Below are 22281 nucleotides of genomic sequence, written 5' to 3' on the forward strand. Positions count from 1 at the left end.
TGGGGACCCTTGGGAAGGTCCCTCCACCTCACCGGGTCCCAGTCCACATCTGTAAAATGAGAGGGTTGCACCATTCAAGTCTGGAGCTCTGATTGGGTTGAGCCTGTGGGAGGATGCTGCCCTCCTGGGTTCAGACTGCCAGGGGTTAGCGGCCAGGAGCTCAGAGTTGGTGCTTTTAGCAACAGCCCTTCTGAGGCTAAAAGCCTGCTCAGAGGGAAAGGCACAGCTCACTGCTGAAGGAAGGTCCTCTTGAACTCTCTTGCAAGACCTCAGTGAGAGAAAAGGGCCGATTGGAGACAGGAATTCTGCAGGAAGTGGTGGCTGGCGCATGGACAGAAACCCCTCTCCCTTTCCTGTTTACTGTTATTTTATCTTTTCAATATGTATTGAGCACCAAAGGTATAGTAGGTAATTGTTCACATCAGTATACAAAGCACACAAAAGCCATGGCTTTGTAAAGCATATGGTCTAGTACAGGGAGATAGGCGGTAAAAATTAGAAAACACTAATTTACAGTGTCTTGATGATAAGGACTATGGGAGACAGAAGCAGGGTGTCACGGTGTGGTTTTGACGGGGGTGTGGTTGTGATGAGAATAAGTGACTTTCGAACAAAGATTGGAAGGACGTTGGCTGGTGGAGGGGAGAACATTTGGAATACAACTACCTATGAATATTCACAAAACGCCCTTTAACGATGCTATGCATTAGTGCTACTTGTTTGTTAATAATTAATAAATGAGCCATCATCTGTTCATTCGTTTTTCCCCCTTCGTAAAGGTTTATGCACGCTTTGTGTTCCCCAGGCTGTCCAACTTTTCTCTTTGTCTCCCTCTTCTTAGGGATGCTACTGTTTCTTCCCTCATTTCTTCCCAGTCACCTGGGGTTTTTCCATCCCAGTTGTTGCCACTGCCGCGCCCCTCCCTGCTTCCCTTCCCCCATGTCGCCCCCCCCCCCGCCCCGCCCTGCCAACCCGCACCCCGCTCTGCTTCAGCTCCCCGCCAGCCTGTCAGTTTCAGTCCGCTGCTGCCCGCAAACAGAGTGGAACAGCGGGGCAGAGGGAGACGAGAGGCAGGAAAACCCTGGGGCCATCAGAACTCATTGCGGGTGCTCCTTGGGGGCGCTTCTGCTCAGTTCTCCTTCCCAAAGTGATTGGGGTGCTGAGGACAACGGAGGACGGGGAGGAGGCCTGAGTTGGGGGCGGGGAGGCTTGAGTCCCCTTTCTGATGCAGCTGGGCCGCCTCGAGGAAAGGCACCCCAACTGCAAGCCCGTTTCCTCAAATTGGGAATCAGAATAATGGTAATATTAATCATCATACTAGCTCAGAGTTCTTGTGAAAGTGGAATAAAAAAAAAAAGTATGTGACAGTGCTTTGGTAACATGCCCTACTGAAACTCAAGATGTTATCGGGGACGCGGGGCAGGAGGCCCTGTACTGGGCTCTGAGGGGGCTCCCCATGAACACACAATGGCCTGCAGGGGTTTGTGTTTCCCTCTGGGTCAGAGAGAGGTGTGCCACTGGCTTTAACAGCTCACAGACTATGGCAAAGCCCGGCACAGAGCTCTATCCTGGCCTGAGGATTAGCAACTATCCCTTCTTTGTATTGGGCTGGAGGAGTCTAAATGTAACTGTGACTGCAATATGGTAAGGAGCCGATGATGATGGGCTGGGGAGGTGCAATTCAAGGACAAGTGTCCGTGTGGAATGGGCTTCCATTTCCCAGGAGTTTGGTGACCGGACATGCCGGGTAGCAGGGAGGATGCTGAGCCCAGCAGGATGAAGGTAAAAGGGCTGAGGATGTGGTTAAGATGCTGCTGGAGCCCTCTCCCTGCCTGCTCACTAATGTCACTTCTGGTCCTTCAGAGTCTGTGGTGAAGGGGGTGTATTTTTACATTCCGTGGAGGCAGAACAATTTTATTTTATTTTAATTACTTTTTATTTTATTTTTTAAATTTATTTTTGAGAGAGACAGAGCAAGCAGGGGAGGAGCAGAGAGAGGGGGAGAATAGAGAATCCCAAGCAGGCGCCAGGCTCCATACCATAAACCGTGAGATCATGACCTGAGCTGAAATCAAGAATTGGAGGCTCAACTGAGCCACCAAGGTGCCCCACACAGGACGATTTTTGTGCAAGCATGTTTGTCACTGTACCCGTTTTCCATCTCTCTATTTGTATTGTTTTGTCTTATTTTTTGTTTTATTTGTATTTTTAAATTTGCTGAGGCGCTTAATATACTGCAAGCAATACTCCTTTTCTGGCCTGCTGTCAGTACTTTTTCCAGTTTGTGTTTTAATTTGTTTATAATACTCTTGACACATTTTTTGGGGTTTAGTTGGTGTACAGTAAACTGAGCATATATAAAGTGTTCAATTTTATGAATTTGGAAACGTGTGTATCAGTGAAACCATTATCGTGATCAGACTAACATGCGTTTTTATCACCCTCTGAAGAGTCCTTCAGGCCTTTGGTAATCCCTTCTTTTTCTGCCCTCATCCACAGGTAACCCCTTGGTCTCCTTTCTGCCACTATAAATTAGTTTATAATTTATAAATTTATAATTTATAAATTTATTATAAAATTATAATTTATAAATTATAATTTATAAATTAGTTTACATTTTCTAGAATGTTATATAAATGGAATTACACAGTATGTATTCTTTTTTGATCTGGCTTCTTTTACTCAGCATAATGATTTTAAGATTCGCCCATGTTGTTACATGTACGAAAAGAGTGTTCTTTGTTGTTGAGTAGAAGTCCATTGTATGGATATACCACTGTTTGTGTATCTGTTCACCTGTTGATGGACAACTGTATTGTTTCCAGTCTGTGGGTATTAAAATTTTAGCTGCTGTGAATATTTGTGTTTAAGTCTTTGCATGTCAAGTGGGATTTTGATGGCTAGAGATGCAAACATGTTTCAGACAGAGGGAGTACATGGCCACAGAGAAGTAAAGACAGGACACAAACAAGGATTGGTGTTGTTGCCATCTGGGGTAGGCAGAATATAAGATATTAGCTCAGAGAGCAGGGGAGAAGAGAGGTAGGTTGGAGTTGGATCTCAGAGGGCTTTGGAGTTGATGGTTTGGGCTTGTTTTATTCTATACACAATGGGGAGCCATGGCAATTTTTTTTTTTTTAAGCAGGAAAGACACAATTAGAATTTCAACTCTGTTCAGATTAATATCTCCTCAATCCATATTTTGCTGAATAGTTAAGCTAAATAGTCAGGTTGCTTTTAATGTTAGCATTGGGAAAAATTTGCTTCAGCTGAAGCTTGGAAGTAGCCAGTGGCAGAGCCCCAGGGACTTGGGATGAAAGTAATGTCCTTTATCTCTTATTTTCCCAATTGTATGATAAAATAATTATAATGAACTGTCCCTTGTGCAGGTATGCCTTTCTGTAGTGGAATATATGTATTCCAAAATGGTTTGTAAGATGTAAAAATGGATTTCTGGTAAATAAATTCTAATTTCTCATTTATTTCCATTGGAAAATTGGATATTCATTACTGTAGAAAAATGGCACCTTACAAAAATAATCCTTATAAAGTGAATTAGTCAGGGTCCCAAGAGGAAAAAGGCAACAACTCAAAATGGGATAAGTAAAAGGGACTTTTTTTTTTTAAATAATTTTTTTATAAAGGCATGAAGCTATAGTGTGGGCCCATAAGAGACTGTGTGAGAGTCAGAAGGGACATGTGGAATGAGCATTTCTTATGGAACCTGAGTGGAGACTTGTGTTCTCAGCTTCCCTTTGTTAAGGTAGAGATAATACAAAACAAACAAACAAATAAATAATAAATAACACCTTGATCATATTCTCATCTCTGTCAATGGCTAAACCCAACTAGAAGCCAGAGATCATGGGATGTGGCCCTTCAATGGGGTCCTCACAAGTAGAAAGTAGGTTAGAGAAGGGTAAGAATACATTTATGAGGTGTATGAAATCAACTTCTGTCACATTTGCCTCGGGCACCTCTTCCCCCTCCTGCTCTACTCTCCATTCTTCACTCCACTTTGCCTCTCAGGGTCACCCCTGCCCTTTGGTTTCTGGTTAGATTTGGCCAACAGGAGGCACCACCAGAAAGAGTGGTAGGGTATTAATTCCCCTGGCTCCCTCCTTGCTGTATTGCTGCAGGCTGGCTGTGCCCTGTACCAAAGGCCACAGCTGCTGTCAGGGAGCGTCTCCCTATAGAGTTACTTTCCCCCAGGGTCTGGCAACCTTTGTCCCTGTGGGTTCAGAAATGGTAATGAGTCCCTGATGTTTTAGCCCCGGGGACATCATCCCTGGTTAGTTTCATCTAAACTGCCAACTTCTTTATAAATAATTTCTTACCATCTCTCCTCTTTTACCTGGCTTGGATTGTTACCCATTTCCTGTCAGACTCTGATGGATAAAAAGTCAAATACAAGTAAAATTGCATTGGCTCTCTTAATATGCAAGTGACTCTCTGCATCTAGGTAGACTAACATGGCGCCTGGAAAAGTTGGCCCATTCCACATCTCCTGGCCTCGAGTTTCCGTACAGATTGTATTAGAACCTCAGGGATGCTCTTCTACTTCTGTCTCCTACACCTGACCGCTCCATCTTATCTGATCACTTTTGGGGAGCCTCCACTTCAGGCCTGCTTCTCACACACGCAGCCCTGTGCAAAGAGGCACAGCAATGGGGAACTTCAGTTTCCCTCTGCTTGCTCATAGCTGCATCCAGCCTATCCCAATTTGTGTTGTGCAGAAGTGAGATCTTTCCTTGAAAGACAAGGGAAGCCAGGCCATACGTTGGAGTAAGACTTGTTATTACAGTTTCTCCTACCAGTGAGCAGTTGTTAGCAACATAAACTGCATTATGGGTATGTTGACTAAAGATCACAGAATAGGAATAGTGGGTCAGTGGTTCATACCTGTTTTAATTTATCTTTTGATGCATGGCTCCATGTCTAATTCTCTGTCCATTTTTCTTAATTAGGTTGCTGGCATGTACCTTGCCATAGAATTTTTGTTCTCCTCAGAGTCCATCAGCTTGCTCCCCACACTGCCCTGTCCAGGAGCTCCTTGTCATTCCTTGTCTGGGCCAGGTGTTTTCTCTGGCTTCTGGTAGAGTTGCACACCAGAAAAGTTTCTCTTATGACTCCTGGCTTTCTTCAATTGATGGAGGGGTTAGGAAAGGCCAGGTGTCACTTAATATTACTGAGCTCATAGACCTTATGAGGCCAGGTGCCTGGTTACACACAAAACACAAACAACAATCATAAAATATTCAAGATATTTGAACATGAAAATGAATGGAAACCAGGAGTAAGTTTATTTATTCAACAAATATTTATTGAATATATACTATGTGTCCAGCATTGTTCTAGTTAGCAGGGAATGGATCGGGTCCATAGACTATTTCCAGCCTAATGGTATTAGTATTAGGCTACTGTCGATAGGTATGGTTAGATATTAGTGGCTTATTGAGGTATTGGTAAGTCACCAGCTAATTAAATAATTAACTTACAGACTATTTAGCACATACAATGGGGATTTATTGGGCTTGGTAAGGTTAACTCTGAGGAATGTTAATGCAGTTTATTTAGAATCTTATCACATCATCACATTTGCAAGGTAGCATGTTATCAGACTGTATTGTGTATTGTGGTTGAGAAGACAAGATTTGCAGTAAGAAAAGCTGGTCTTCAAAATCTGACTCTGCTGCCCACTGTCTGTGGGATTGTGGGTAAGTTAAGCAACCACTCTCTCTCTTAGTTCTGTTCCTTATCAAATGGGAATAACTGGAGTATCTACCTTGGGTAGATGCTTCCTAAATGGTAACTGATACAGACACAACCCTTATGACCTGCACAGTCTGTCTTTGAATTGTAGTTATTTTTGTACTTTGCATCTCCCCTGATTGCATGTAATTTGTCTTAATCCACTCAGGCTGCTCTCAGAGAATATCACCAACTGGGTGGCTTATACAGAAGAAAGATTTATTCCTCATAGTTTTAGAGTCTGGGAAGTTTAAGATCAAGGTGCCAGCTGAGTTGATGTCTGGTGAGAGCCTGCTTCCTGGTTCATAGACAACTATCTTCTTCTCCCTGTGTCCTCATATATGAGCAGGAGAGAGGGGGATAGTTGGAGAGGGGCGGGGGGGCGGGGAGGAGAGAGAGAGGGAGAGAGAGAGAGAGAGAAAGAATCTTAAGCAGGCTCCATGCTTAGCACAGAACCCGATGTGGAGCTCAATCCCACGACCCTGGGATCATGACCTTAGCTGAAATCAAGAGTCAGATACTCAACCACATGAGCCACTCAGGCACCCCTGTAGGGTCTTTTTTATAAGGGTACTCATCCCAATCATGAGGCTCCACCTTCATGACCTAATCACTTCTCAAAAGGCCCTGCTGCCTAATGCCATCATATCTGGGGGACACGAACATTCAGTCCATAATGTACCTTTAGTGTATCCCTGTGTTTCTCATGATGCCTAACATAGGAGCTTGACTGGCAATTACTGAAAAATGTAAAATAGCTGCTACCACTTACCAAATGCTTACTACATGGTAAGCATGTAAGGTGGTACTGTTCTGACCTTTGACGTAAGAATAGTCCTATGAAGGAGAAACCACTATTATTACAGTTTCACAGTTGAGAGAATGAAGGTACAAAGAATGTTAAGATTATAGAGATAGTAAGAAACAGTATGAATTTGAACCCACAGGCTAACCACTGCGTTAAAATATCTCTCAGAGATGTGTTTGATGGGGCCCTGTACTGAGGCAATTATAGTAGGCATATAGGGATGGATAAAGACAGCTGCACAGAACCTCACTTTCTCCACACTGGGGAATGGTACAACTTCCTTATGTCTCTATTTGCTTCCTTATTTGTCCTTATTTGGTTCCAAGTCCTGTTCAAGTCTGGCATCTGCATTTGAAGAAGTTGTTGCTGACTCCTTAGAGTAGATTTGCTTATTCTTTTTCCTGTACTCTTGCAGATTTACCTGGACTCTCATAGTCTCTGTTATGCTTTGCAAAAGTCAGGGCTTAGATTATGCTATGGAGCAGAGTGAACCCAACTAACTGAGTATGTGCTCGTGACTTTTTAAGTTCTTGTCGACTCTTGTCAACTCTTGCTGCCCAGAAGGCCCTCCAACTCAAGAGATGGTGGTCTGGGACCCTGAGGAAAGAACACTGACCTGGGACTCAGATATTTGGCCTTAATTGTGGTTCTGCTTTTCATTAGCCAAAAGTCATACACAAGGAGTTCAACCTCTCTGAGCTTCACTATCTATTTGTGTAATAGAAAGGCTTTTCCCAGCTTGACATTTCTGATTGCATGTAATTTCTGCCCTATTTATTTGAGGGCTGGCCATGTGCTAAGCACAGCTAAGTATGAGTGAAATATGATTTTTGCCTTTAAGGAACTCTTGGTCTGGTGGGCCTGGGGAATTGATATGTTGAAAAGGGGATAATCAGGCATCAGAACAAGCTGAGGTGCCAGTTAAGAATGCAGATTCCTGGGCCCCACCTCTAACATATTGAATTAGACTCTGGTTCTTATGCACAATAAGGTGGAGGACTCTTGCTGTGTTGTATTTGGATGCTGGTGGTGATGGAGCACAGATGGAATGCCCAGCAAGAGGTAACTGCCCCACAGAGGATGGCATCCGTCCCTGTACCACCTTCTTGTTCTTTGCCATAACTATGTAAGCCTGCTCTGTCATTTACTTAATAGTTTTCTTTAGATTCATTTATTTAATGATCTGAAATATACTTATTTAAAATCAAAAATTTATGCCGTAAGTGTAGATGGTAAACAAATACTGCTTGTCATGATAGAAGGGAACTGCAAGGGGAGCACAGTGGGAAAACAGGTTACGCAATGCCTTGAGTCCACATTTTCCCAGTTAAAGTAGGAAATTTGCAAATGTTAGAGAGATGGGAGCTTGTGCTCAGAGAGTAAAAGAGGAGTTACTGAACGGAGGTCAATTTGATGTCTGTGGTGCTAAACACTTGAATGTTGAACAAGAAGAGAGCTTTGCAAATTTATTTCTTGACGCTTCCTCAGAAAACACTATACGGAAAGACTAGTGTGTAAAACAGATTAAAAGCAACAATAACAAAACACAAAACAAAACAGCCGCTCTGAAAAAAGCCAAGATAGGGGACCCATTCCCTACTATGTCAGAACCCAAAGCATTCAGACTGCACTTGGAGAAACACTGGCTTTAGGGACCTGGGGAGCCTGGGGGCATGGAAAGTACCCAGAGCTGGAGGACTTGGCTACAAGGACAGGACTCTGCAACCTCAAGGACAGTGGGGACAGTAGAAGCATAAGGGGTAGGTGAGGGAAAATGATCAGAAGAAATTAGCCATACTTGGGGTAGGATGAGGGTTATGAGATTTCTGACCTAAGAATGAGGCTATTTTATTTTACTAGTTTCTTTAGATCTACGGAGGCAACAAGGCAGCGTTCTCTTGGTCTAGAGCAAATAGCTGGGTTTGGTCCTTTGGTTCAGGAGGTTCAAGGGAAATCCAGGCATGGTGGTTAAGAGAGCTGAATTTGTATTCCAGATTATTTGTTACGGAAAAGGTTTCTGGAATTTGGGATTACTTGAGGCCTGGCTCCTGCCCTGTCGCTCTGGTGAATCAGGGAATCTTTGGAGCCTAGAAAGAAACATCATATGATGATCATTCTAACCACTCCTTGGGAATCTTTTATGACACCTAATTGAAAGCCTTTTTGACTCTAGGAAAAAGTCTATGGTGAATCAGTGTGCTTAATTTTGGAGGAAAACCAGAATTAGATTAAGTCACAATTTTTAACATGAGAAGTTCAGTCAAGATAATAGCCAACTGTAGTGAACATTGTAGGGGTTCAGAATGAGTTACCCCAAGATAGTCAACTTTGGCACACAGATTATTTTGAGTTAAAAACAATCAAGGCCCAAAAGACTCAAGAAGAACTTTCACTTTCCCTCTAACTACCTAAAAGATAGAGGACATGCTCCAGGAAGAGAGCTAACACCCGAGATATCTACATTACAGTATGAACTAGTTATGGTAGACAGGGAGGAACCTAGCAAGGCCAGTTTGATCAAAGTCCTTTCTATGTCTCACTGTTTCTGGATGGCCCCCAAAACACTTGTTCGCCAAACATTTACTCTTTCCGTTTGTCTTGTGAATTGCCTTTCTTCCCTTTGAAGCCCCAGAACCCTACCCTTTCCTCCTTAGTTCAGGATGACATATGTACCTCATGTTGCCCAACTGGTTCGCAATCTCATGCTTATGTGCATTCCCCATATGTATGAAATTAAAATTGATTTTCTCCTATTAATCTGTCTCATGTCAACTTGATTTTTATACCAGTCAGAAGAACCTTAAAGGGCATAGAAACATTTTTCTTAACCAAGAATATTGTGGCATTCCTCCTAGATCCCCTTTCTGGGGCCAATATGCCCATCCCCGCCCCTTTGGAGCACTGGTTTACGAAGGGCTCAGAGTTGCATCTCCTGCTCAGATTTGCCCTTGGCAACAGAGAATGGCCTCTTCCAAGGTTATATTCCCCTCAGGAGGAATCCTGCCTGATGACTGGCTGATATAGGAATACAAAGGCTGACCCCTTGGCTTCACTCTGGGAAAACCCTGAAGGGCCATCCTAGCTTAAGAGTCTTCTGTGGGGTTGATTCAGGTCTCAGTTGCAAGCTCATCCTAGGTCAGCTCCCATCTTCCTGCATTCTTGGTGACATCATGATATAAAACCAGACAATGGAATTAAATAATATTAAGTTTCCAGGAAAGTGAAATTCTCCTCAGGAGTAAGGATGCCTCCAGGCAACAAAACTGCTCAGAACTGTAGAACCTGTCTTCCAAGCCTCCTGTATGGGGTGGGCTCTCCCTGTATTCAGGGGACAAGTAATAAAGGCAAGTGAATACTGATAACACCTGAATGTGTGTACATAGATACACAATTCCAATATAAAAGTGGCATCCGTGTCCATCGGTGTGTACATCTGTTCCAGATCCAGTTTATACTCCTTCCTGATTTGCTCAGTCTCAACTACCCTCTAGTTTTGGCTGTCTGATCAGTGAAGAACTCCAGCTGCTTCTTCTGTCACCTCATCTCCTAACACTGCCATCTGTCTCAGCCTCCCCCGAGTAAGGACCAGACTTTGGCAAGGCCTCTGTAACGTCTGCTGTGGTGGTAGCCACAACAGCTCCAGTGTGTAGGGGTGACCTGATGCACCCACAGAGGCATAGGTGCCCTCATGTCTGGTTGCAGAGGAAGCACCAAGTCATGGACATGGGGCTTGGTTTCCCTAGTGGCTGCCCTGAGGATGTGGATGACACAACCTGGACATGTAGAAACAGGAATTTTATTTTTAATTTTTTTTGACATTTATTTATTTTTGAGACAGAGAGAGAGCATGAACAGGGGAGGGTCAGAGAAAGAGGGAGACACAGAATCTGAAACAGGCTCCAGGCTCTGAGCTGTCAGCACAGAGCCCAACACGGGGCTCGAACCCACGGACCGCGAGATCATGACCTGAGCCGAAGTCGGACGCTTAACTGACTGAGCCACCCAGGTGCGCCGAAACAGGAATTTTAATGCCCATTGGATGAAGTTTGACCAAAGAGAGCCAGGAGACAGAAAGGAACCAACAAATAAATGACTCCCTTTTTCTCCTTCCTGGTGCCACAAATTCCATGTAGTCTTTCTGGAGACTTCCATTGTGACTAAACAACTGGCTGTTTTGTTTTGTGAAGCTGTAGCCAGCTCGGTATTTGTCTCTGTTCTTTCCCACCTCACTTCCCTTTTCCCCCTCACCCTGGTGGCCCTGTGATTGTATTGCTAGTAATATGTTGGCTGATCAGATTTGCATCAGACTGCTTTCTTGGGAACCTGGGGTAAGGCAGCATCTGAGAATTTTCATGTACATTGAAATGAATATTTTATATTTAAGTACTGTGTTTAGCATTCAAATGTGAATAAAACACCAACATGAGCATAACAACTGAACTGAATATGTGCAAAAATTGAATAAGTGTATTAACATCTGAACGGACCTGGGGAAGAGCTAAAATGGGGATGCAGAGCTTGTGGGGGTCGTACATGTTAAAACTGGTGCATTGGTTATCTATTGCTGCATTACAAATCACCCCAAAATACAGCAGCTGAAAACAGCAAACATTTATTATCTGACAGTTTCTAAGTGGGTCAGGAATCTGGAAGTAGCTGAGCCAGCGATTCTAGCTCAAGGTCCCTCAAGAGGCTGCAGTCAAGTTGTCAGCTCAAGGTTCCACTGGGGGAGAATCTGCTTTCATGCTCACTCCTGTGGCTATGGCAGACCTTAGGTACTCACCATGTGGGCTCTTCACAGGGCTGCCTTGCAACGTGGCAGCTTGCTGTTTCTAGAGAGAGCAAAGGGGATCCCCAAAACGAAGCCATAGCCTTTTTACAACTGCATCTTGGAAGTGACATACCATCATTTCTGCCATAATCTATTCATTAGAAGTGAATTGATAAATCCAGACAGCACTTAAGGGGAGGGGATTATGCAAAAGTATAAATACCAGAGGGGGGGATGATTGGGGATATTTTAGAGGTTACCTACCACAATGAGCATTCTCTTCCAGTGTAATTTATACCCACTGCCTCTGCTTAGTCTTAGAGAAATCTCCTCATGTCTTATCCCAAGATTCCCTTGGATTTGTTCTGATGATTATTCTGAATGAGCTGAATAATTCTGCTGTTTTTGTTTCCAGTTGTGTGGGATCTGAAAATCCCAATTTTCCTAACTGTGTTTGTGATGGTATTTTGTTCAAAGCTGGGAGAAGTATGGCATTTATGTGGGAGCAAAGGTGGACAAGGCTCTATTGGAATGCCATGAGGACAAATCACCCTGAGAGTGAAAATATAGGCCTGAGAAATGAGGACAGAACTTTCTAGGTGGCATGGCCAATCTTGCCTTTGTGTTTAGGAGGCAGAGAGTTTCATGCAGCACTTCCCACTGAGACTTGCTATCTCAGTATTGCCCTAGGTACTGTGAGGAATGCACTGATGAATTAAGACAGAATCCCTGTCTTCATGAAAGTTATTTACAAGAGCCTAGAGCTCAGAGAGGGAGGTCAAAGCTACAAGGGGAATATATTTGGTAAAAACATCAAACTATGGGACTATTATAGGGGAGTGGGTGTAGATAGAGCCCAAAGGGGCTGAAGACAGATCAATGGGCACTCCAATATTTAGTGATTGGGAAGACCTAGAAGGGAAGGGAAGTCAGGAAGTCTCATCTTATTTGTCCTTAAACAACATTTGACCCAGCTTGGTTAGTACCTTGTTATGAGACTGGCTCTGGCTCCCCCTGAAACCCAGTTGCAGGTCCCCACACCCCCAGTTTAGAATAACCACAACCTCAGGGGGCTCTCAGCAATAGTTTTTTTTAAATTTTTATTGTAAATCGACTCCTTTTTAGAATGGTTTTAGGTTCACAGCAAAACTGAGCAGAAGGTACAGAGATTTCCCATAGACCCCTATTCCCATATATGCATGGCCTCCCCTACCAGAGTGGTACATTTGTTATAACTGATAAACCCACAGTAACACATCATAACCACCCAAAGTGCATAGATTACATTACGGTTCACTCTTGGTGGTGTATGTTCTATAGGGTTTGGACAAATGTATAATGACATGTATGTACCATTCTAGTATCACACAGAGTAGTTGCACAGCCCTAAAAAATTTGCTCAGCAGTTTTTAAACCCTTTTTGTAACAGAAAAGTGGAGGGGGTTGGGGAAGTAGAGTGGAGCCACTCTACATGTGGCTTCAAGGATAAAGCAAGATGTCATCCTCAGTCTCACAAAGGACACTTAGGCTGACCACTGCCACTGTCTGTCCCTGCACCCTGGCCTGCCCGGTTATGGCTTCAGTCCTGCTCACTCTTACTCTGTTTCTCTGTTCCCTTTACAACATGTGGGAACATTTATCTGGTTTTTGAGTCAAGCTATCCATGTTTAAATGTTTTCTAAAAAACATGTTATCTGTAAGTGCTATGTGTTAGAGCAGATATGTCCACCAAAATTTGAACTTACTGCATCATCTTGACTGCAAGTTTCTGTATGGAGCCAGATTTGCTTTCTTTTGGGTGTGAGTGATCCCTGAATCTCAGATTCCAAGAGTTGAGTGTGATGAAGGCACACGAAGACTGAATTTTATTTAGGTCATACCAGAGGGAGGTGGGTGATCATTATAGCTGAGGGAGTACTGATTTTTGATTGTGAAATAAGAAAAATAATATCTTGCTTTGCATTGAGTCTTAATGAAATGGTATATGTGGAGGTGCCTTGGAAATTGTAAAGTGTCCTATGAGTTATAATTGTGGCCAAAGAAGTGTCATCAACAGGGAGGAGACTCTTTCCAAAGATTTGATTCACAGAAACCTAGGGTACTCAGTCTAATTTATTCAAACAAAGTGTGGTAGGCAGAACCCTGGGTTTTAAAAAATGCATATTCACTCCTCATTCATCCCTCCTTTCAGGCTCTAGGGCTGTAACCAGATATGGACCTGAGGCCATGCCAAAATGAAGGGAGAACCTCTGGCCAATAAAAACAACCTTTCAAACTGGTCCAAAGATTTGGAGCCCAGATCTCTGGTAAATGACTGGCTGAATTTTCTGATTCAACTGGTAAGATGTTTTGGGGTTGCATAGACACTACTTAAGAGATCAAGGGTCAAACAACAAATGGAGAGTTTAATTGGGCTTAAAACTTAGAGTGCTTGTGTTGAGCTAGGCTGAGCTCACCACCCAGTTCTTGGGAGGGGCCTCTGAGTCTGTAGGATGGAAGCTGGGGAGTCAGGGAGATGAGTCCTGGAAGGAGCTCAACCAGGTTCATTTTTCTGGGCGTTAGTCAGGGAGCTCCTTCCTGTCATCCTGGTCCTCTGAGTCTTCCCAGCTCCATTTTAAGTGTCAGCAGTGATGGATCACTTCCTAAGGGATGCCCCTTCCTTTAATGCACCTGGTCTCTGGGGAGCTGTTCTTTCCTGCTCTTCTCCCTGGATGCTTCCATTCGGGTCAAGGCCACCCTGGGGACACTCAGCTTATCAAGACCAACCTATTCTCATTCCCAGAATCATTTCACAGACTGAGATCAAAGAGGCTCAGAGGCCTTCATGGCAGGAAGAAGGCTCAGGAAATAGAAGTCAGAATTATTACGGGAAAACTGAGACATGGAAGGGAAAAATTAAGAGACCTCTCCATGGCACATTGTCTCAATGAGATAATACATGCAGAATGCTTAGAACAGCACTTGACATACAATTAATACTCAAAAGATGTTAGGGATTATGATGATTACTAGCATCATTACCATCTGAGTTTCTCATAGAAGTTTGTTCCTTTTCACTTTGTAAGAGAGACCTCTGAATCTAGTGAGATAATGGATACAAAGCTCCTAGCACTGGGCTTAAAAGTTGGTGCTCAACCCAAGTTTTCTTCTATGTATGTGTCTTCTTCTAGTCTTCTCTGTATCTGCCACAGTGCCTAGCATAAAGTTGATGCTGGATTCAGTCTCCTGACTGAATAAAGAAGCTTCATTTTATTTGACATACCAACAAACAGGCTGTTCCTTAATGGTTCTCAGTTGAGAGAACTGTTTTCCTAGAAAGGGGAACCATGGCCACTCATACCACTGCATGGTAACATGGGTTGGATGTCTGCAAAGATAAGGACTGCCATTTTTTTCTCCTCACTGGGAAATCCAGGGTGAATGTGTCCTCCAACCTTTCTTCCAGGAAGCAATACAGCCTTCCTGGATTTCTCAGTGAGTGTTGATAGCTGCTTTCTGCATTATATCCCCACTTACCTCCTTCCACCCCTAACTGGCTGCCCACAAAATACTGCCCCTGAATTTCACTTAGTCCTCATACTACCTTGTGGCTAAGCAATATCCTGATCCCTCTCTCAGAAAGCTGCCATTTCAGACCTATTTCCTGCCTCTCCAGGGCCTGAGCTGTAAGAGACTCTGAAGCTCATACAGTTGAAAAGACTAATCCAGTCAACCAATCAATGAAGAAGCACAGCTGCAATCAGAACACAGGGCTTCAGACTCTCCATCCAGTGCTCTTTCCATTTTACCTAATCTAGCTCTCACTTCCTTTCAAATGTGTGACCCATGTGAGGTTCCTTTTCCTTTTGTTCTTAGTTGACTGTCTATCGAAAAGGGAACGAGTTACTTCATTTCTTATAAGCTCAGCATGAATAACATCTCCCAGAGATGCAGCTACTTTTCAAGGCTACCCTAACGTGGTATCTCAGGTTGGATGGCAGAGTGTCTCTCGAGAAGGAGTCTCTTTAGGGGATGAGAAGAACCTGTGGGATGGCTGGGAAGTTGGCCGGGAATTGGTGGTGGGTGCATGAGCTCCAGAATTGAGAGCCTGGATCATTTGTCAGCAGGTTGCCGGACAACGGTATGTCATGGTGTGGCCTCATCATAGTTTATGCTGAATATCCCTTTCCTCTCAGTCAATCTGTAGTAGTTTAATTTATTTATTGAAAGTACAGGTCACAGACCAGACCTGCTTGAATGTTTTTTTTAATCATTCCTTGGGTCCCCTCTCTGGATGGCAGAAAGGCTAAGTACGTACATTAGGGTAATCAGTCAGCCCTGGCTTCCCATACTGGCTCTCCTGATCTACCAGTTATATTAGCCTAGTCAGGATAATAATACCTATGGGTTGTTGTGGGACTAAATATAATGTATGTACCTAGTAGGTGTTTCATAAATAGTAGTTAATATTGTCATGAACATTGTTAATTATATAATCTTGGGCAAGTTACTTAACCTCCCTGAGCCCCAGCCTCTCCTCTGTAAATTAGGGATAATTTTATGTTTAGTGTAATCAAATGTATCAAACTTTTTTTTTTAAAGAAAAAGTTGTTTTGGACTCTGAGGCTGTAAAGATTCAAGCTTCCTATTAGTTTTATATTCATGTGCACCTTTCTTGCCTCAAAAAGTTCTTTCTAGACATTAACATCACTTTGTAACACAGAGTTTTGCTTGCATACCTCCTGTGATAACTAAGGAATATCTAGTGCTTTAGCTAGGACCTGAAGTGCCCCGTGTGTCCTGTGTCCTATGGGCACCATGCCATGGAGCTTCATATAGTCCCTATGAAATAGATTCTAGAGAAATTCTACTCTGTAGACAAAGAAGTAGCCTTACAGTGGTATGTAGCCTAAGAGTGGACAGGTTTTTTGCTTATGGCAGACATGTTAGCTGATCTTTTTAATCCCCTCCTGCCTTGCTCCCTTTGGCTACAAAGTGTGGGAAAGCTAACTGCTCATTCTCCCAGCCTTCTGTGTACTAGAAGTGGTCATCTGCCAGTACTGGCCAATGAGGCCTAAGTGGGGCTCTCTGGTTCCTTCAGGAAAAATCTTTGTTTTCTTAATGGACAGATTTACAGGAATGACATCCCTTCTCCCTTCTATCTTTCTTGAATGCAGATGTGATCCTTGGAGCAGGGGCAGCTATCCTGAGACTTAGTGACAAAAAGCCAAGAAGCTAAGCCTGGCAGAGTGGGAAGATAGAAAGATCCAGACTTCCTGGTGGCATTACTGAGGTCTAAACAAATAACCACCTACTTCCAATTAACTCTCTAAAATGAAAAGCTATATGAACATCCATATTGTACATATGTGGGGAGGTGTGAGTCCTCTTTATGCCGAGAGAGGGTAATAGAACTTCTTGGCTCTGTCTCAGGGCAGAGTGAAAGGGATGGCTGAATGCACAGCTAAGAAGTTTGCTTTTTTTACATTACTGAGTTTTGAACACATTTCTAGGACAATCTCCACAGAGGGCCCTGCTATGAGCTGTCCGCCAGGGTGGTGCTGATACGCACATAAGCTGCCTAGCTAGTGAGGATCCTAGGAGCTGTCCCTACTACAGCCACAGCACGGCAGCAGCAAGGAAATGACAAGGTATGTGTGTGTGTGTATGTGTGTGTGTGTCTGTGTTTCTACCATTCAAGGGAGAGTCATTCCTCATAACTGGAATAACTCACTGGCTATGGCATTTTCAAATATTCTTCGCAAAGAAAAAAGAATCTTATGGGGATGGGGGCTAGAGTTCTTGTGCAAGCCCCACTGACAACTGTATGAGAGCCTGATTTATTTCCCAGCCCCTTTGGTTCAGTGTGGGATACAACAAGGGGGTCTATGAAGTCTAATCACGTGGGCAATTGGTTCTGATTTTCAGGTAGATGAAGAATAAAATCCTGAATCATCTCAAGGACATGTCCCACAGGAGCCTTCTTCTGGGACACACTGTCATGAGGACATATCTGGATCACAAGAACAGCCTTTAGGGTTTGATTTTTCCTTTGAGAACCTGAAAGATTGGACATTTTGCTCATCCTTTTTGCTGTCCTGTCTTGTCACAACCTTACCAAAGAGGGCATAGCACATAATTTTTCCCCCTCTCCTCCCATTCCTTGGTGAATGCACAATCCTAAGCATTTTTGCTGAGAGTGATTCCAGAGATACTGACATGGATAAAAACAAAACAAAAACCAAACATAGGTCAGTTGCTAAGTTACATGAAGTCGTAAAAGCTTTTGAGAAATAGCTGGTACTGATCTTGGTTGAAATCTAAATGGAGCTTCTTTTGACTCTATTTAACCCCTTTCTGACCCTTTCACAGGCCCATCTCTTGGATTTTTTTTCATCCCTTGAATTCTGATTTGATTCACTGGACTGGTGCTTTTATATCTCTCAACCTCCTTCTCATTCAGCCTTTGGCTATAGAAAGGCAGCAATCCACTTTATGGAAAGTGCGAGGTACTCAAGAAGACAAGGACGATCCTAGGGGGCTAATGGGAAGTGAAATGTGCTGGTTCTTATCTTCACCCTGAGCTCTTTCTTGGAGGTCTATTCCATGCTTATAGTTGGATATATATATATATATATATATATATATATATATATATATATTTGTTTATTTATTTATTTCAGAGTCCATGACTTGTGCTTCGTAATTTGAAGAGAAAGTCTTAAATAGTTATACCTTTGGATTTAATTATGACAATCTTTTCCTACTTTTCTTTCCATTTTTAGTTTTCCATTCAAGCTCCATTTTTTTTTTTCTGTGAAGGCTTCAAGTAGTCCAGCATGGAAGGATGTATCCTTTTGGCACTTAGAGTTAAGATATGCAGGATGACTTGATTAACACTAAATTACTTGTGTATTGTGTTGCTCCCAACCAGAATGTCTCTGTAGCTAGTTAAGAACTCACAGATGCTCCTCACGTAATTGAATTGACTGTATTTTGAAACATTTTGGATACCATCACGATAAATCCAGAGATGAGTAAAGGTGGATTTAATCATGATTTAAACACAGTTTTCTTATTTTTTGGTGATCATTCACTTTTTTTTCTGTCTACCTCTGATGAGCTGTCTACTGATCAATCTACTCTCCTTACCAGTCTCCCACCTGCTTCATTTGATCCCCGGATCTTCTAGTTACAAAGTTACGTGTTCTTTTATCTATCTACATATCCACATTTCCCCAATGCAGGACTCCTTTGAGCATAGGTTCCCTAACCACTGGACTCTCTTTACAGAGCTCAGTTCTCTGGCACACAAACAAATTGTACTCTGCCAGATATCTATGGGTTGATCTTCCAATCACAGTCTGTTTGGGAACTTCAGCTTTGTAGAACTCTAGATTTAACAAAAGCTTCATTAGTGGGTGATTATCCATTTTACAAAGGATTCCTTTAAATAGCAAATTCCCAGAATGGGCTTAAAATAGGTTTAATTTAATTCCAGTCCAATTGTACACTCTGTTCAATAACATGATGATTGTTAAAGATAAGGTACACTTATGCTTATTTATAGACTAATTGCTTGTTTGTCCTTTTAGTCCCCCTACTTTGTACCTAGTAGATCATACTCCCTCTTTCAAATTCTTCAAGATTCTCTCCTTGGGAAGGCTATTTTCTCATGAAAAAGAATACCGTCAGGTAGCTCCAGCTTAGTCTTGTCATCACTACTGTCCATGATCAAAGAGAAGAAATTATCTCCACCAAAGGCCACCCCTATACACATAGCCTCTCCTATCTCTCTTTGTCTCTTTATTGGTCTCTCTCTCTACCTCTCAGAACACCTAACCAATGATTGTAAAGTTCATAATTGACTTTAGTCTGGGTCTCTGGGTCCCCTTTACTGAGATAGTGTTCAACCCACACATGGTCTTTGAGATAATAGAGAGAAAGACTATGGTCTCATTGCCTGTACTCATCATTAAAACTAGATGAAGGGAAATCTTCCTTCTGCTGAAATTGTACCTGATATTCCACAATAGATATCACTGCATATTTCAGTGCACATAATCTGTGATTCTCATGCTATGGTTGTGTCTATAGGATTCTGACTAAGCTGGTAGTGGCTTGAGGAGAAAATTCAGCTTATCTTTACAAGTATTTTTTGAGTGTTTCACTTATAAACTGAATGTTTTGGAAGGTGGCCTATAGGTGGGTCTATGCATAGGCCATTGTTAAAAAGCTGTTTAAAAGGATGGTTTAGCTAAATGGGTGATGGGTACTAAGGAGGGCACTTGTTGGGATGAGCACTGGGTGTTATATGTAAGTGATGAATCACTAAATTCTACTCCTGAAACCATTATTACACTAGATGTTAACTAAATTGGATTTAAATAAATTTTTTAAAAAGAATGGTTTAACAAATTGTTGCCATAGCCTTTTGACTGGTCTTCCTAAAATCCCACCTTTTTCATGAAAATATCTCCTCTTTAACTGTGCACCTCAAACTTTAATGCATGTGGATCATCTAAGGAGTTTGTTAAAATGCAGATTCTGATTTAGTACATTTGGGATAGGAGCTGGGATTTTTTTAAAATTTCTAACAAGCTCCCATGTTATGCTGATGATGCAAGTCTGTGGATTGCACTTTTGAGTATCAAGGCTCTATAAACTTCTAGAGTCATCATTCTAAATGTGAACCTGATCATATCATTTTCCTACTTGAAATCCATCAATAACCTCCATCACTTCCAAGGCCAAATCCAAAATCTTTAGATGGCATAAAGAGGCCTTTATAATCAGCTCCTTGTGTTCTAGTTTCATCTGCCACTTACATCATTTCCAGAACTTGTCATGTTCTTTGTCACCTTGGCACAGATTATAGACCCCATTGACCTAGCAGAGTTCCACTCACCCTTCTAGATTCAGCTCATAGTTACCTTCTCCAGGAATCCTCACCTGTCATCATGAGGCTTCTATACTTCTTCCTTGTGCTCCCCAAGTACCTGCTATGTATCTCAATTACATATTGCATGGGTAGAAAGTTTTGTCTATATTTTGTTCTCCCTATTAGACTGTCAGTTCCTGTGGGGGCATTGGTCATATTCTCTTAATCTCAGACTCACCAGCCCCTAGCACTGTGAGTGGTACACTTAATAAATACTTGAGTTAATGTAGAAATGAGCTAGTAGTTTTGTCTTTTTGATCGCTACATGGCACTTTCTCAGCTGGGGTCAGCCTATCTCTGATTGTTGTCTGCCAAGCTCTCGTTCTCAGAAATTCATGTTCTACCTTCTATCCGGGGAGATGAGTCTGATGCCTAAAGTCATGTCTAATTCCATGGCCTGAACATTAGCAGCAGTTAATTCATTGCTGTTGTTTGGAAAATGCTAATTAATCAACATGATTTGTTGGGTGACCAAGGGAAAAAATCAAAAACTATTTTAAAAACAGCACTTACTTCTTTAGGTAACTAAGTTCTGTTAAGTAAGGCAGTGGGTCTTAACCCAAGCTGCCCATTAGAACCACTTGGGGGTCTTTTAAAAAATGCTGGTGCCTGGTCCCAACCCCAGGGAATTCCAGTTTAATTGTTCTGGGGTTAGGGTCTGTCAGCAATATTTTAAAGAACTACCACTGAAAATCACAGTACCAAGTTAAGTGTCATAACTAGCAATCATATCTCTTTCCTAATAGAGTTGCCACTTATCTGATGATGGATTATCCAACCATTGTTCCTCCCTGGAAACTCTTGATTTAAATTTCTTCTTGACATAATTAGCAAAAATGATAAAGTTCTTATTTCAACTTATTCAGTAGCTCTCATTTACCGTTATGCTTCTGTGCAGTCTATAATTTTACTAAGAGGCCTTTTGAATTAAAACCCTTGCTTATCAACTCCAATCGGGTTTGAATCAGAGAGAGGGAAAATCAGCTTCAGGTTGTTTTACATCAACCCTAGAAGTTTTCACTGCTTATCTCTAGAACGTACATATGTATGAAGAAAAGTTCAGGCAAGGATAGGGGTACAACTTTTTGGCTCTCTCTGGGTCAGTTTGGATGGAGTAATTTCTTTATAGCACTGTGTAGTCTTAGAGCCCCCAGATATGATTTATGAATTAGTTATAATTTTGAAGTAAAGCTGTTAATGATATTTCTCTTTTTGGCACAGAGAATTGACAGTAGAACTTATAAAATGTTACCATGGAATCTTGTAGAATCAGAGGTGATTTTTCATAGGTGCCCTGCTTTCCCTTCAGAAGGAATGAGGTTTTTAGGGCCTGGTTTGGGAAGGTGCCTCTCATGTGTTCTCTCCTCACTTGGCAGATACAGGCAAACAGGGTCCTAGGAGCCACTATCCCATAAAGGGAGATTTTAAGGAGACCCATAAACACTGGCCAAGAACACCATCACACATTTCGTAAGGCTATAATGCTTTCTGGCACCAAACACATGGGTTCAAGGGCCCAGCGTGAGGGTCAGAGCAAAGGCTACTAAACTTTTTGTTGACAAGTGGTAGTTTAAAGTCATTCATAGTGTCTGGTCTGGTTCAAAGGAAGGTTAGCTTTTTGGATCATACATGTTTCAGTAGATTTCCCACCTTCAATTTATAAAGCTGTCTCCTAAATAAGATCAAGGGTTTTAGAGTGGTTTTGACTCAGACTGGTAATGCCTTGATAATCCTAGAAAAAAGTCAAGAATTTTTTTTTCCTGGTAAATTTATAGGAAAGCTTTATTTTATTTTATTTTATTTTATTTATTTTATTTATTTTATTTATTTTATTTGAAAGAGAGAGAGGTGGAGGGAGCAGAGGGAGAGTGAGAGAATCTTAAGCGGAGCCTGACACAGGGCTCAATCCCATGACCCTGGGATCACAACTGAGCCTAAAACAAGAGTTAGCTGCTTAACCAACTGAGGCGCCCTTTTAAATGCAACCCCACTAGGGGTGCCTCCAGTTCCTGAGATTAAGCTCTGCACCAA

At 42.3% G+C, this 22281-nt stretch overlaps 1 long non-coding RNA gene across 1 annotated transcript; it reads left to right on the forward strand.

Annotated features, from left to right (window-relative positions):
• The first annotated feature begins 1556 nt into the window (after window positions 1-1556).
• Window positions 1557-16596, forward strand: LOC122216918. The gene is made up of 3 exons (XR_006201190.1): window positions 1557-1644; window positions 13522-13669; window positions 16487-16596. It is a non-coding gene; the product is annotated as an uncharacterized LOC122216918 (long non-coding RNA).
• Window positions 16597-22281: the final 5685 nt, after the last annotated feature.

The sequence above is a fragment of the Panthera leo genome, chromosome B1 (genome assembly GCF_018350215.1).
Source record: "Panthera leo isolate Ple1 chromosome B1, P.leo_Ple1_pat1.1, whole genome shotgun sequence".
NCBI lineage: Eukaryota > Metazoa > Chordata > Mammalia > Carnivora > Felidae > Panthera > Panthera leo.